General features: G+C 43.2%; 1 protein-coding gene across 4 annotated transcripts in view; it reads right to left on the reverse strand.

Moving 5' to 3' along the window:
- The window catches only part of LOC122529664 (protein artichoke-like), a 223,628-nt gene that overhangs the window by 6,621 nt on the left and 202,797 nt on the right, over nt 1–14,210 (reverse strand). The gene's annotated exons all lie outside the window — the stretch shown is intronic.

The following is a 14,210-nucleotide window of genomic DNA, read 5'->3' on the forward strand; positions in this document are numbered from 1 at the left end:
GAAACGAGTCGTGTTCGAAGTGGAGTAATCGATTCTTCAACGCCCGACGGAATATACGATTCGTATATTTCACACTATCGCGCGACGTATTGTTCGTATGCAGTTCGAAAGAGCACGTGTTGTCCGCTCGAGTATAGAACTCCACGTTTCGTGACAAAGTTAAGTCTCTACTTTCGCTTTTATCCCCCGTATTCTCGAGACTTTTTTCTTGAAATCATAGTCCGTGTGTGTATGTATATGCATACGTTCTAGATGGATGGCCAATGTGCGTGAAAAACTATTCCACGAAAATGTTAATGCGTCGGTAATGTTGATAAAGGAGGTTATCCACTCACGCAAGCTTTTTTTCGTGCGTAATTCCGTGTGCTTACCAGCGGGATCTCGTTTCACCCGCGGCTTGTTGGACGTAAATATTCTTGGTACGTTTTTACGACGTTGCGTAGGTTCGTTTGGAGAATCGTCAGTTCGATGATCGAGATAACTTATCAGCATTATAAACCTCGGTGTGTAATTTCCACCTCTATACCGTGATAATCTTGCCGTGCCCGTCATTTGCATAACGAAGCGATGGAATATAATACGAGATAGAATCGTGCGTAACGCGGAAAGTAGAACGAGTCTGTTATCGGTCAGACGCAACGCGATGCGAATTTACTCGCGAAGACGGAATAGGGGCTATCGCGCGGACAAATATTGATCATAACTCGATTAAAAGGTGAGAACAGCGCGCGATTCGGTAAACGAAGTCTTGGGTTGTAAATGTACCTACAACTTGAATCGTAGTACATCGGCGGAATAGGTTCGTCAGCGAGTAAATACACCCTGCCATGCGGGGTATTTCAGCAAGTAGAATCGTACCTTGAATAGACAAATACAAGCGAGGCTGCACTTGACACAGCAAGTAGAACGAGATGGTCTTCTCGGACGAATACGGCTGCCAGCCAGCATAAACGGCCAGATGGAGTATAACCGTTCGTCGTTAGGCAAATAGACTGCGACTGTACTCCGATTCAGCGAGTAAAGAAGATCTGTTTACGACCCTTCGAAAGTATGCGGAAATTGTGGCCTGTCGTTGTAAAAACTATCCTAAACGCACTGTGAGAAAATTTGGAAAACTCTCGGAGAAATCTCGAGTATTCCTTTTTCTTTTGGATAGAATTTTAGCAATTTGCTTCTATTCCTAACTAAGAAAGTTCTCGATCAGATAGCATTCGGAAATATTGAAATCTTTGTAAAATATAAACTATTATTGATTATTGATATTTGCAGGAAACTTTCAAAACCTCGAGTCGTTTTAATCAACAACTTTTTGCCAGAGACGGCACAGATCTCATGTATAAATACGATTATTCGTCACAACTATAATTATTTAATTGTCTGGGATTAAATTAGGAAATCGCTCGACTAAACAATTACTTATTTACTCCTCTATAATTCTTGCAGATAGTTGTCGCATATCTTATTTTCCGCCTTTCTTATTAAAATTTAAATCGGTCATTTTAGATTAGATTAATCTCTAATATAAATGAGCAAGTTTGTACATATTTCACAATATATTTTCTGTTTTCCTCGGACAAATATACTTGGACATCCAGATTGCATTAGCAAGTAAACCAGACTCGTTTACGAGTCTAAATTCGTACACATACCAAAGTTACGATACGCTATCTAAATACACCTTTAAAACATAAAACGCACATACGTTTTGCAATATATTCCCTTCTCGGTGTCGTTATGCAAATATGTGAAAGACGTATCATTCGATATCAAAAGTTTCATATATCAGCCACGGATTTCCGCGTCTCGGTTTGCTCTCCGGTTCGTACAAAGAGACTCGTGATCCCCGAGATCAGTTGCTCGTAATTTAATGCCCGATGGTAAATCTTCCGGGGCTGGAACGCTGTCACGCGGCCCGCGATGACCGCGCTACGTTTGGAAAAATACGGCCGGATCGGCCGGCTGTCGTTGGACAGGATTTTCAGAAAAAGACGTTCGATGGTAGCCGCGCGGAAGGAGTCGTGTGTGAAGGCGTGTATGCTCGGAAATACTCGGGGAGCTTTGGCATGCGCGCGCGAGCTCGATGTAAGTTCCCTTCGGGTTATGTTCTACACCGAGTTAAGGGAAACAAGTTTGTTAGGGGTTGCGTTTACCGCAGGTTAGCTGCTCCGTAGAACCGGGCAGTGAAGTAGAAAAATCAATATTTTCTCCGGCGTTACGAGTGCCTAGCGCTTTGAGCTTTTAATTAATGCACACGCGTAATGCGGGCTTTTAATCATTGCCGGTGGCACGCGACTTGGTACGGTCCTGGCCTGATTACGCGTGGGCAACGCGCTGTTTATTAATATGATTTTTAGCAGGAGGGGTGTGTGTGTTTCGTGCTGCTAATGTTCCGACGTTGCCGGCTTACGCGTGGATTTCATTCGCAATTAGAGTTAAGTGTTTCTTTGGAATTTCCGTTCGCGTGGGACCGAAACAGGAAGTAGAAGGCTAGATTCGATATTTCCTATTTTTATTCGCGTGCGTTCTACCTCATACAGTGCGTTCTCTCTATCTCTCTCTCTTTCTCTCTCTCTTGTAAAGTTTATACGAGTTGTTAGCGGAGCAACCAGCTTGTTCGCAGTCATTCGAGATTGCGAATTCGAATTCTCGCTAGATAGAAGAGATCTCGGCCGGCGATAAATTGGCCTCCATTAATTTTCAATTGCAAGACGCTCGAGTAGAATAAGCAATCGAAGAAAGAGAGAGAGAGAGAGAGAAAATTTCGCAACTTTTCCGAAGAACGTAGCCTCTGGAGCATTTAAAGTTTAAGTCGGAGCCTTGACTCAGCCAGCCAGTTTCGAATAAAAATTTCCCGGCCAAAGAGGACTAATCTTGAAAGAGGACTATTTAACTTTCCCGTTGCCAACGGCGAATCGTTCGAAACCAGATTTCCATAAAGCTCGTACCTCGGCGCGAATTTCTGCGGTCGTTACCTATTATGGCTGTTGTTTTAGTTTCTTGGGATTGATCACGTTTTAACACATTCGCGACCGACGGACTTTAGAAAGACCGTCTCCCATAGTCAATAATATTTGCGCTATCGGTCTTGAATCACGTCAGTTCACTTTCCAAATAATCGTTCCAGGAACGATCTTTTAGAACACGACGGATTTCATTGTGACAAAAGTTTTTCAATCTTCGCAGAGACGTTTGGATCTTTAAAATTTTCGACCTTCTTATCTACTACGTAACGTAAAAATATCTGTGAAGAAAAAACAATTTGAGACTTTACGGCTCAAGTAGATTATATGATTTTGTTTCGTTGGTGCACTTACGCTATTCACTCTACAGTGGGAAGAAAGTGCAAACCAATTACCGAGAAATTCAATTTTCTATGGAACGATCTTTAAAGAGCGTGGTCGTCTTCGAGAGATTGAACGAGAAATTTTGGGTGATACGTGAAACGTAGCGTGCACGCGCGATAGTTACACACACGTGACTATCTTAATGATTGTGTCGTTTCATTCCTCGTTTCGCCGGCTATTAATGCCATCAAAAGCGGGTACAGGTGTCGTGGGCGGTGGGATGATACCGAAAATGGAGTCTCGCCGCTTGCTTCTCGTCCAGGGAACGCCTCGTATGAGGAAGGATCGAAATATGGCGAGGTTTAATAAAGGACATACTGGCTTCACCTGTGAGCCCAAGCAGCATTGCGAGAGACACTCGTGCCGCATTTAATTAAACGTCGCTGCAACGCTTAATCTCTAAACTGCATTCGCTAGGTCGAAACACGCCAGACAAAATTGAATTCTTTCCTCGGTGTGTACGGTCTGGATTCCGTCGCATCGGTCTAGTTTATCGTCGTGTCTCGAAGAAACGGTCCGTCCAATTCGCCAACCTGACTTGCACTTACCTACGGTTTATTCAGGGTTCCACGTGTGGATTTCACACGAGCAGAAGAGAGTCGATAAATATCGACAGTGAATACCGGGAACAACCGCGTCTTCCTGGCTCCGGTGCTTTCCACCGGTGGCCGGAATTTTTAAAATTGCAAATTTTACACACATCGTTTTCCTTAGACTCGTACATCTTCGTCTCGCTGTCGTGGACATTATTTCGAAGCTGTACTTATCAATCTACGAATATTTTTGCAGATGCCTCATCGTCGAGAGAATATTTCGAGTTCGAAAATTGTCATCACGAATTTTATCAACGAATTTTCACTTCTTTTTAGAAAGATACTCGATCCTTTGTGAATACTCGAGATTTTGTGAAATATACATTTTTGAAAACGAGAAACTCGACCTACGCTCCATCTTGTCGATGAAACGTAGATCAAAGAGAACGTTGACGAATGGTAAATAGCATGTAAAATACAAATCTGAGGCCGTGGAACAAACTGTAATTTCTATTTCCCGTGAATCCCGAAGAGCTGAAATGTACTTGAGCTTCCATTACCAGAGTTTCGCAAAGCAGAATTGACTTTGCGTTGTAAGAGCAAGTTCCAAACTGATCGGAATTAGGAAAGTGAGAAAGATCCTTTACATTCATGAGAGCGGAATTCATTAGTCGAACTACATAGAATCGATTCGCTCGATTCACTGGGGCACGGGTGGATTAAAAAATGTCGCGGATTTTCAACAACTCGCTACACGCGCTGGGATAATTTTCAGCTGACTGTGGAAAATTCGGAAATTCGAAATACCGGAAGTTTATTTTACGTCGCGCTCACAGCCAGTTTTGCTTGATTAAAGACTTTCTCGACAGAGGTTATTAATCTATTTTTAACGCGTTTAACAACTGAAATAATCCTTTTCTCCCCGCCTGTGCTTTATTGAAGTCAAACTTCCGTGCAATTTTATCGATAATTATAAAAGTTCTTCTACCATAGAAATTTTATCAAACTTTTTTACTACAGAAATTTCTGAATTTTTTTTATAGAATATGCCTCACTATGGAAATATATTCCCGTGCAATTTGGAACTTTTTTCTATCACAAAAATTTACGTTTCAAACCGGTCAAGTCAGGTATCTCGCCGATTTTACAGATGTTCCGCGAGAGAGGAAAGGATCGTCGGAGTATTAGTATTAGAATATTTTTCGTAACTCTTAAACCCTTGTACATTTGATGGACCATTTCTTCGAATAAATAAAAGTTGCTCGATATTCTGTTATTTGGATCCTCTTATCATTCAACGTTTTATTCCCATATTGATCCTGCGCGGTTGAATCCCAGAGCATTTCCCACAATACACGCCGTTCATCTTTGCTACTTCAGCATCCAGAGTGCGTCGAGTGTCGTGCAAACTTCTCGGTTACTTCTCAATGCTCGGTGAACTAGTTTTCGAGCAACGATAGATTATTAGAATTCCGCGAAATAACTTACAGCGTCTAATCGGGATAATGTTTGCGAACTGCACGCTGCGATTTCCGCATAGTGGATTCGATTATCAAAATTATCCCCTTATAAGGGGATTATCTCTTTCCAGAAACACAACGCGCCTAGGCACGTAATGCTAGAATGCGTTAACAGAGCAGAGCTTAAAGTGTTCGACGAGCATTCGACGAGTAACGTCGATCGTTTCATTGGAGTTTCAAATTAACAATCGTTAGTTCAACAGTTTGATTTAGGAGTCTTTGAGAGTTTCCGCAATTGGTACTTTCGTTTCTACCAAAGTGTCCTTTCAACAACGCCGATGCGTTTGAACTTTTGCTTAAGTATTCATTGTTGTTGTATTTTTATTTTTTTTAAAAAGAAAAATATTGTGTCACAGCGACAGCCACCTGACGTGATTTTCGAGTTGATAGCAGAGAGCACTTCTCATAAAAATAGCATACCGGTTTTAGAAAGGGAAACACGAAGCTTTTATAGTAAAATATAGAATCCAGTACTGCGGTGGGACAAAGTAAAAATAAAATCAAATTAGGAGATCAAATATCAATAGAATCTAATTTCAAACGCAGTTCTATGGAGACTAACTCGCCTCGGTATTCCAATTCTGCTATCTTGACTAGTAATTGGAGAAATTTGGAAGCAATTCGGGCAATTACGATTTTAATTAGGTACGATACTCCGCCTTAACAATCTAAACATCTCGGGTTGGAATATTCCGATTAATCCATAAAATGCTTTCGAGACAATTGTAACGGCCTTTCGCCTTCCCTCACTTCACCCCCTCCTCTCTCCCTCTCCCCCCCCTCTCTCTCTCAACGAGAGAAATCGAAGATGGTATCTGTTACACGGAATCCTCAATCCTCTTTTCGGTGGACTCGCATGCCGGATGAATGGAGTTTCGTTCATTGTATCCGGTGGAACGTTCGACCGCAGACGTCCGCGTGTAAGCTTCTCAATTACTTTGCGATCAAACCTCGCGAGCCTCGGTGGCCCATCCGGCAAGATCCGATCCGTAATCTGGACAGAGTCGGTACGATTCTCGTCGTTCGGGGTAGTAGAACGAACGAAGCGGAGGCCCGGCAGAGTTCGCGGTCTGAAACGCGTTTTGGTCCATTAAGGCCGCAGGAAAATTGAATTCCGGCGCGACAGCGAGCGCGCAAGCTCGGATTAAATCGTTGCGGTGCACGGACGAAACCGCGTTCGCTAATGAAGCGCGCTGCGCTGAATATAAAAGGGATGCCACAGAACCCTTTCGACCTTACCGCGCGACATCTTCGAGCCACCTCTCTACCCCTTCGTCCCTCCTTCGTCTCGCCACCGTCGAAAGGAAGCGCAATTAACCCCAGCCTCTGGCCCGTGCTTTTTAGCTTTCGAGCTTCGAACTCTCCTCGTCCGTGTTGGTGTAGGTGTAACCGTTGTCGCTTCGTGAGTGGAATATTTCAGAATTTGTCATCCCGTAATTGTCCTGTAAGGTCGTCCGCCGTATTCCCCGCATTTGTCACATTAACGATTCCCTCTTTTCATTGCCCCTTCCTCCTCCTCCTCCTCCTCCTCCTGTTCCTCCTTCTTTTTCTCCTCCGCTCGAGGCGTCTCCGTTTCTCCCTCTCGAGCCGCTTGACTTTCCACAGTTCCTCTAATCTCCGCAAAAACGCGGATATCCCTAGGCACTCTCGAAATTACTTCGTCATACACGTACCACGCGCAAAAGCCCCGAGTCGAAAGTTTAATTGCTCCGCGGGTTTTCTGCTCGGCCGTCAGGCTGTTTCCTTCTCGTTGGAAACGAACGCACGGGACTCGTCCTTCAACAACGAGATTCTATACCGTGGTGTTTCGGTCTCTCGTCGGATCGGCCAGCTCGCGCATTCGTGCAAAAGCGTCAGCGTTCTAATAAGCCAGCGCGGGAGCGGAGCGGTTCGCAGTTGTTCACCTATTTAAATAAGACAAACGATGGTAATGAGAATGCAAATGGCACGGCACGCCGGGACCAGCTTTCCTGAACACGTCACGAAATAATAAAAGGCAAGCAGCTGCCTTTTCAAGTGTTTCGCTAGCTGCTGCCTCGTGTCCTCGTGCTTTCCTCGTATATCGAGAATTTCAGTAGTAAAATATCAATGGAGACTGTTCTCCATGCAACTGAACTGTATTCTTTGCTAGATTGAAAATATCAGAGATATCCAAAATTGACAACAATGAAGATACGATCTACGAACTGTTCCGCGTCATGAAAATTCTTCGTCGCTTGTCTCGCAGGAACGAGAAGGTTTCACTTTTTGGAAATTCTTCGAAATAGTATACAGTACAGTAACAGTTTGAAATTACTTTAATTTCTGAAACAAAGTCTCCAAACATTTTTACCAGACTTTAGTGAAATGCAAAATCACTGCAACGACTACGCCATCAGTGATTGGTAAACAAAAAGAAAAAGTCAAGATCAATTAGTCATTAAAATTCTCCGTTATCCAAATATCAGGAGATTCTCTTCGATATTTTCAGCTGTTGAGCATATTGAAAATTACAGTAACGAGTACGGTAATTTTACTAATTCCCAGAATGAAATTTCGAAGATTGGCTGCGCCGTTGACAGGTGGTGCGGGCCAATATCAAGGACGCGCCGCTAAGCTGTGATGAAAAACGCTTTCCAGGCCACTGGACATGATTATCCTCTTAGGGCAACGACTCCTTATAACGCGAGCGGAAAGCAGCTTCCACGCGAAGCTAGCAGCTTATACCAGCTGCCTGATTATTAAAAGTTAAACCTTACTTTCCGACGGAGGAGGAGGGGGAGGGGAGGGGGAGGGGAGGGGGAACAGGGCGCGAGAGAAAACGGCGATGAAAAATAAAAATGAGAGAGGAAGGGAAAAAGAGAGATTGGGCCGTGACGGGGAAAAATCGAGCGGCGGAGGTTGGTTGGGTCTCTAACCCCCCTTAACCTCTTTGCATAAAATTAAAGCTAATCATATTCATTTTGCCGGTGCAGTTCCTCGAAATCCTCGAAACGCCGCCGGAACATTACGACTCTGAATTTATAATGATGACAATGAAAATTTGTACCGCCCCTGAGTTTCAAGGGGATTTCTTGCCGGGATTTCAACCCTCGACGCCTCGACGATAATTAGGTTGAAGTCTCTAGACACGACGATCGTCGAGAAGCCGCCGTTTGTGACGGAGATTTCCAACAAGTAAACGTGCGTTATTTCTCCATTCTGCTCGCATATTCCGGCGGAAACTTTGTTGTTTCGGCGTCGGGGCACGAATCGCGGATTTCTAACAACACGGCTCGTTCTGCTGAAGTTGCAAGATGCTCTACCGATTCCATATTTAAGGAGGATCTTTCTTGGAGGGCAAGTGACACAGAGCATCGCCAATTTTATGCTAATTATATTGTCGTTGGGAACGATACACACCGCGGTGTTGAAGTTCGTTTAATGTTTCGCGGAAGGTTCCGGAGTACTTTCGCGAGTCGATGAAATCTCTCTGAAACTTTGATTAGCGTTACAGATTTGCCTGGAAATCAGATTTGTCTGGAAGCGCACGATAAGTAAATTGCCAACTTTCGTGCATTCATGGGAAAACTTAAAAATGCAGCGTGTAAAAATACAGAAAAAAATATGCACAGGTACAAAAGTACTTCGATTACGATAATCTTGCTTGGCTCTCGTCTGTCTAATTGTATTTATGTTCAAAATTCGATATTGCGTAAAGATTCGTGGTCTAACAACGAACGTCGTGATGTGCGTTCCACGCATTCGCGAAGAAGATTAACACTTTGACAGCAAATTCAAGGACCGAGGGTTGGTTGGAACGTCGGAAATTGAAAAGAAGCATCGGCACACGTGCTTTGAAGTCGGGTGGAAAGCTTCTTTGATACTCTTAAAGCGCGAGGCACGCGTCAGACGCGGCGAATTCCATCGGGAGGAAACGCCGCGCGGAATTATAGAAAATATTCCTTTCGTTAGCCATTCGTGGCGGTCGTGGTATTCATGGGAAAGCTGCTCGGGATTCTTCAAAGGGTCGTCGACGGCACCCCGAGTTGATACACGAATCTCTTTACAGTATGGGGGAAGAAATTTGTGTATTCTGGTTAATAAGAAGAAGAAAACGGAGAGTAGGAGAAGGTAGAAGAGCGGGAGACGCGATCTTTTTCCAGGCTCGGCGAGCTCTGTAACAGGCTCGAAATCGATCCGAGACGAAGACTAGAGGTAGAGAAGAGAGTAACGCCAACTCGTTCGTTCGTTCTGCGTTTCTTGAAAAATTAACATCGCGAGAAGTACGCTCGTCAGATAATTGGATAGAAAAGGGAATGTCGATTTCGGGGCGAGAGGCAAGAAATTTCTGTATGAATAATTTGAAGCGGTCGGGGAAAAAGAACAGAAAGATGACCGACCGAATTGCAGAATCTTTCAAAGGTATCCCTCCGAACGTGCACGTTCTCCGTTAACGACGAAATTTACTTAAGAAATTACACTTACCGTGGATTAATACTGTTAATTGAAAAATACCTTTTTTTGTTCCCATTTGGAAGAGGGAGAGGGAAAAAATCAATGGCCGTGGCAGAAAGGAAAAGAACGTGAAATTAATTGTTCCGAGTGCAACGCGCAAGGCAAGATGGGAACCAGTTTCTTGATTCCTCTCGAGTCCGCTTCGTCGTAGCGGACGTCGTTAGCTAGGAATAAATAAAAAATCACTCTCCTCGGGGAGAGGGCCCCGGAACTCGTGCAACGGTGAATTAAAACTGTCGTCGGGAGAAACATTTATCAGCATCCGAAGAAATGATTCGTATTTTACGGCGGCCACGCTCTCGATCGACCTCGTATTTTCTTCGAGGGGGGGGGACAAAAAGTTCGCAGCGTCCTCGTCGTGTTTTATCGTGGAGTTACGAGCCCCTTCGGCTGCGATATCAGCCCTCCCGTCCTCCCCCTTTCTCCCTTCCCCCTCCCCGCTGCCCCGCAGTTTCGGAAAAAAAATTGCCGAGACACGCAAAATCCTGCTCTCGCGCTGCCAGTGGTAAAACTGGTCATTAGTCAGACGCAGGCTTTTATTTACGCTGTTCGACGGATTATGGCTCTTAAAGTTTGCCACAAGTAAGAAGTAATACAGTCTTTTTCAAACGTTGAGCCGCCTCGTACACCTCGTACTTTGTTAATGTTCCTTTTCTTCCACCTTTCTGCTCGATTGTTTCGCCGCGTAAAACGAGCAGCTAATATCCTGTTTTGCGAACTTTCGAGCTTTGTATCGACCACGGTCGGGGAACAGCGTGTACCTACACAAGACAAGAAAAGTGGCCCGACGTCGTCAAAGAGCGTTTAACCCGGTTGATTTTATAAAAAGTACTCGCACCACGGTGTTGGCCCTCGACCGGAGACGAGGAAGAAATTTCATTACCGATAATTAGGGAATTTTAAAGGTAATAAGCAGATATAGTTGAAACGTCGGCCTCCTCTGGCTCGGATTTTTCTCGGGGTGAAATTTTATTTCGCTGCCAGAGGGTCGTTAACCCTCTACGATCCCGTGTAACTTGAAAGTAATTTTAGAAATTTTCATTTCGTTATCGCGTTTTAATCTCTTGTAACTATTGTCGTTCCCCAGATTTTTTAATTGGAGCAAATAGCTACGATTAACTAATAATTTTTTTCTCTCTCGTACAAGTAAGCGAAACTCTTTACATTTAGACAGAAAAGACATTTGAATAACGAAGGAACAGGTCGCTTCGTGCAATTTTTTCCATTTTATTTTAATTAGAATTAAAATATACTCGACCTTCCCTGATTTTCAACGAAAACACGGTCCACGGTCTGGAATACATCTCGCGCAGGTAATCGTAACGCGTGAAATCAAAAATTATAAAACGGGAATCGAATAACTTTCGGTTCACGTGTTCCATGGGAATATTTTTACGCCGGTTAAGGAATAATGAGGTCCGTTGAAATCTTTCCATTTAATTGTTTCATCGAGCTTTTCGTCGCAATTGGAATAATTCTTCGTCTCTCGTTCGCGAATAACAGGCGTTCGTTATTGTTCGTCAAAGTAGACAGGCTTCAGCGTCGAACGAGCCGGGGAATCGCGACTCGCGGTGACTTTGTCATAGTTTGTTCAATGGAACTTGGAATTTTCAACTAGTCCGGAGGAGTGCTTCTTCAACTTGCAGCCAGGTGAACGGTGGGTAACCAGCTGTATCGATTTTCCAACGTGTCTTCGGGCATATACTAATAATGTAACCAGACTTGTGATATATCTTGCTCTTTAAAATATTCACCGGGAGTTCCGGCTTACATTTATTTGATACAATTTTAATCGGGCTGCGACGATGAAAATTTAACCGTACGTCGTTGAGAAATATTAATACGTGGATAGAACGAAGCCATACTGACCATCTCCGCTCTTTATTAATCTATTTGATTATTTAGCGATACACGATTAGATTCTCGAGAAACGAGTTATTTGTTTTCCCGAATTCATTTATTAGAAGGAGGTGACTTAAACGATTGAAAATACTGAGATAAATTTCGAAAATATTTGTCATTTCTTTCTGCCTTTTGCAGAAGTCGAGCAATATTAACTGAACTAGATTACACAGGCTCGCTCAACTACTCTAAGAAACTTATAATCAGCATTTATGAATTTATTGAACGTTACGCGCGAAACATTTGACAAATTTTCACTGGAACTGTTGTTTAATTTTTATCGAATAGGTATTTTATTGATAACTTTTTATATTTGTACGTCTGTAAGAAATATCTTACGGATATAAAAATTTAGCGAGCCAGTGTCTGTCACACAGGAGAAGCAAGAGAGATGTTACTTTTTAGTGGACATGATGATGACGAGTTAATACAGGAAACGCGACGATACTGTTACGACGAGGTAGTTGCACAACCGATCTTGTGATTGTGACACGTTGATACTGCGTATCCTCCGTGTTACGTTGAAAACAATCCTTGTCTGTGATGCGCTTTGAATAATGGCTGTCCTCGCGAACACTCGACACAGGTTCTACACGATTAGATAATAGAATAATGTGGGATCATGAACACCTGTTAGAGAAGCTCTAGGTACATGTGGAAAAAAAGATGACGAAACCGCGAAACCAGATGGCAAGGTGATTAGCGTGTTCACTTCCCACGTGAGCATCCAGAGTGTACGATTGTCGAGGAAAATTTACCAACTTTGCAGTCGTTTTCCAAAGCAAAAGGTACAAAAAGAAAAAAGAAATATATACACTTAAAAATTCCATACATGAAAGTTCCCGTGTAAACTATTGCTCTATAGTGGAAGAAGTAAAAAAATGTTGCACAAGGGGGAAATGATAGACAGGGAAAAACAATATTGTTGAAAAAAGCAAATATTCACAGTGTGCAGAACATCGAGAAATAGGATATAAACTGTCTGAATGTTTAAAAATCGATTTTTTTTTTTTAACGAGAAAAAACACGCAGTGAAATAATATTTAAAAAATAGGGAGTAATATAGGTGGAAAAAAAAAAAGAAAAATAGTAACAGAGAAAAAATACATGGAACAGCGGGGATTTGGGTAGAGATCGATTGGAGTTCCGGTGAAAGATCGTGGCTTTCAGCGAATGGATGTTTGAATAACAGCGATACACGTAGGGGATTGGAAGAAGTTGTTGGAATATCAGCGATAGAGAAAGGGAGGAGAGAGAGAGAGAGAGAGAGAGAGAGAGAGGATTCTGACTTACAGTATATCCGATTTCTCTCTGTGCACAATGCCTCTCACGTGGCTACCTTGGGAACCGATGCCAAATGCGGGAGTGTTCTAGCTACTGCGAGTAACGATTGCTATTCTCCCGGGCATTAAAGATGTATACATTCCTAATTCGTGCTATCGGTGTTTGATGAAAGCCTCAAGTAATCTCGCTGAATAGTCTCGTTGATTTACGGTGCAAGCAATTCCCTTCCAAAAGACGCTTTTAAAACAGTTTTACAAAATTTGTTAGATACCGTGGAAACTGTACAGCGCGGCTGGAGCGCGGCTACTGGCTCGTGCTCGCCCGAATGAATGCATAATTTCATTGGGGATTCAAAGCTCGACCTCACGTCATGTACGTGCAATAACTAATAAAATTAGCGGGCATTCCGCTATGATTCTTGCACGTTACATTGATAATTATTCTCGGTACCAACGAACGAAACCACACTTTGCTTGTAATTTGTGATTTATGTCTTAATCGATCGAAGGTTCCGCCAGTTACGTTTACGGATTAGAGGAATTTATCGAATTTTTACTTAAATTACTTGTTGCATATCTGACTGCATTTCGTGTTAGAAAGACAATGGTATAATTTGATAAAATCTGATGAAATATCTGCAGTCTCAATCATTTTACGTCTCGAGTAATGTCATAGATTCGTGAGAAAGACTCAAGATACACCTGTGTTTCTCTGTTATTTCTTTCTCGATCCATTTCCACGTCTCCCGGCTCTAATCACGAGAAAGATGTCAGCTCTCGGCAAAAAAAAAAAAAAAAAAAAAAAAAACACACGGTGGTAGAACGTTTCTGGAGTAACCAATCTCGCGTTCGTTTCATTCGGTTCTCCACGGCACCTCTCGAAATACTAACCGGTGCTTAGATGCACTGGCCAGAAAAAACAGGGATTCAGCAAGTCTCCTCGAGTGGCGTCTTCGCGAACCGCATCCATTCTCGCCGTGATCAGGATGTATTCGTGGACTTTACGGGCGGCGGAAATTTTCCCAACTTTCCCCCCCCCCCCCCTCCCCCCGGAAGGTGGTTCGCAACCAGGGGTGAAAGCTCGGGCTTAGGAAACAGGACTGGTAGCGTCTCGCGATACTGACTAGGCAGGCGTGAAATCCTGGAAGGACT

This window comes from Frieseomelitta varia, unplaced genomic scaffold, assembly GCF_011392965.1.
Source record: "Frieseomelitta varia isolate USP_RPSP 00005682 unplaced genomic scaffold, Fvar_1.2 scaffold_30, whole genome shotgun sequence".
NCBI lineage: Eukaryota > Metazoa > Arthropoda > Insecta > Hymenoptera > Apidae > Frieseomelitta > Frieseomelitta varia.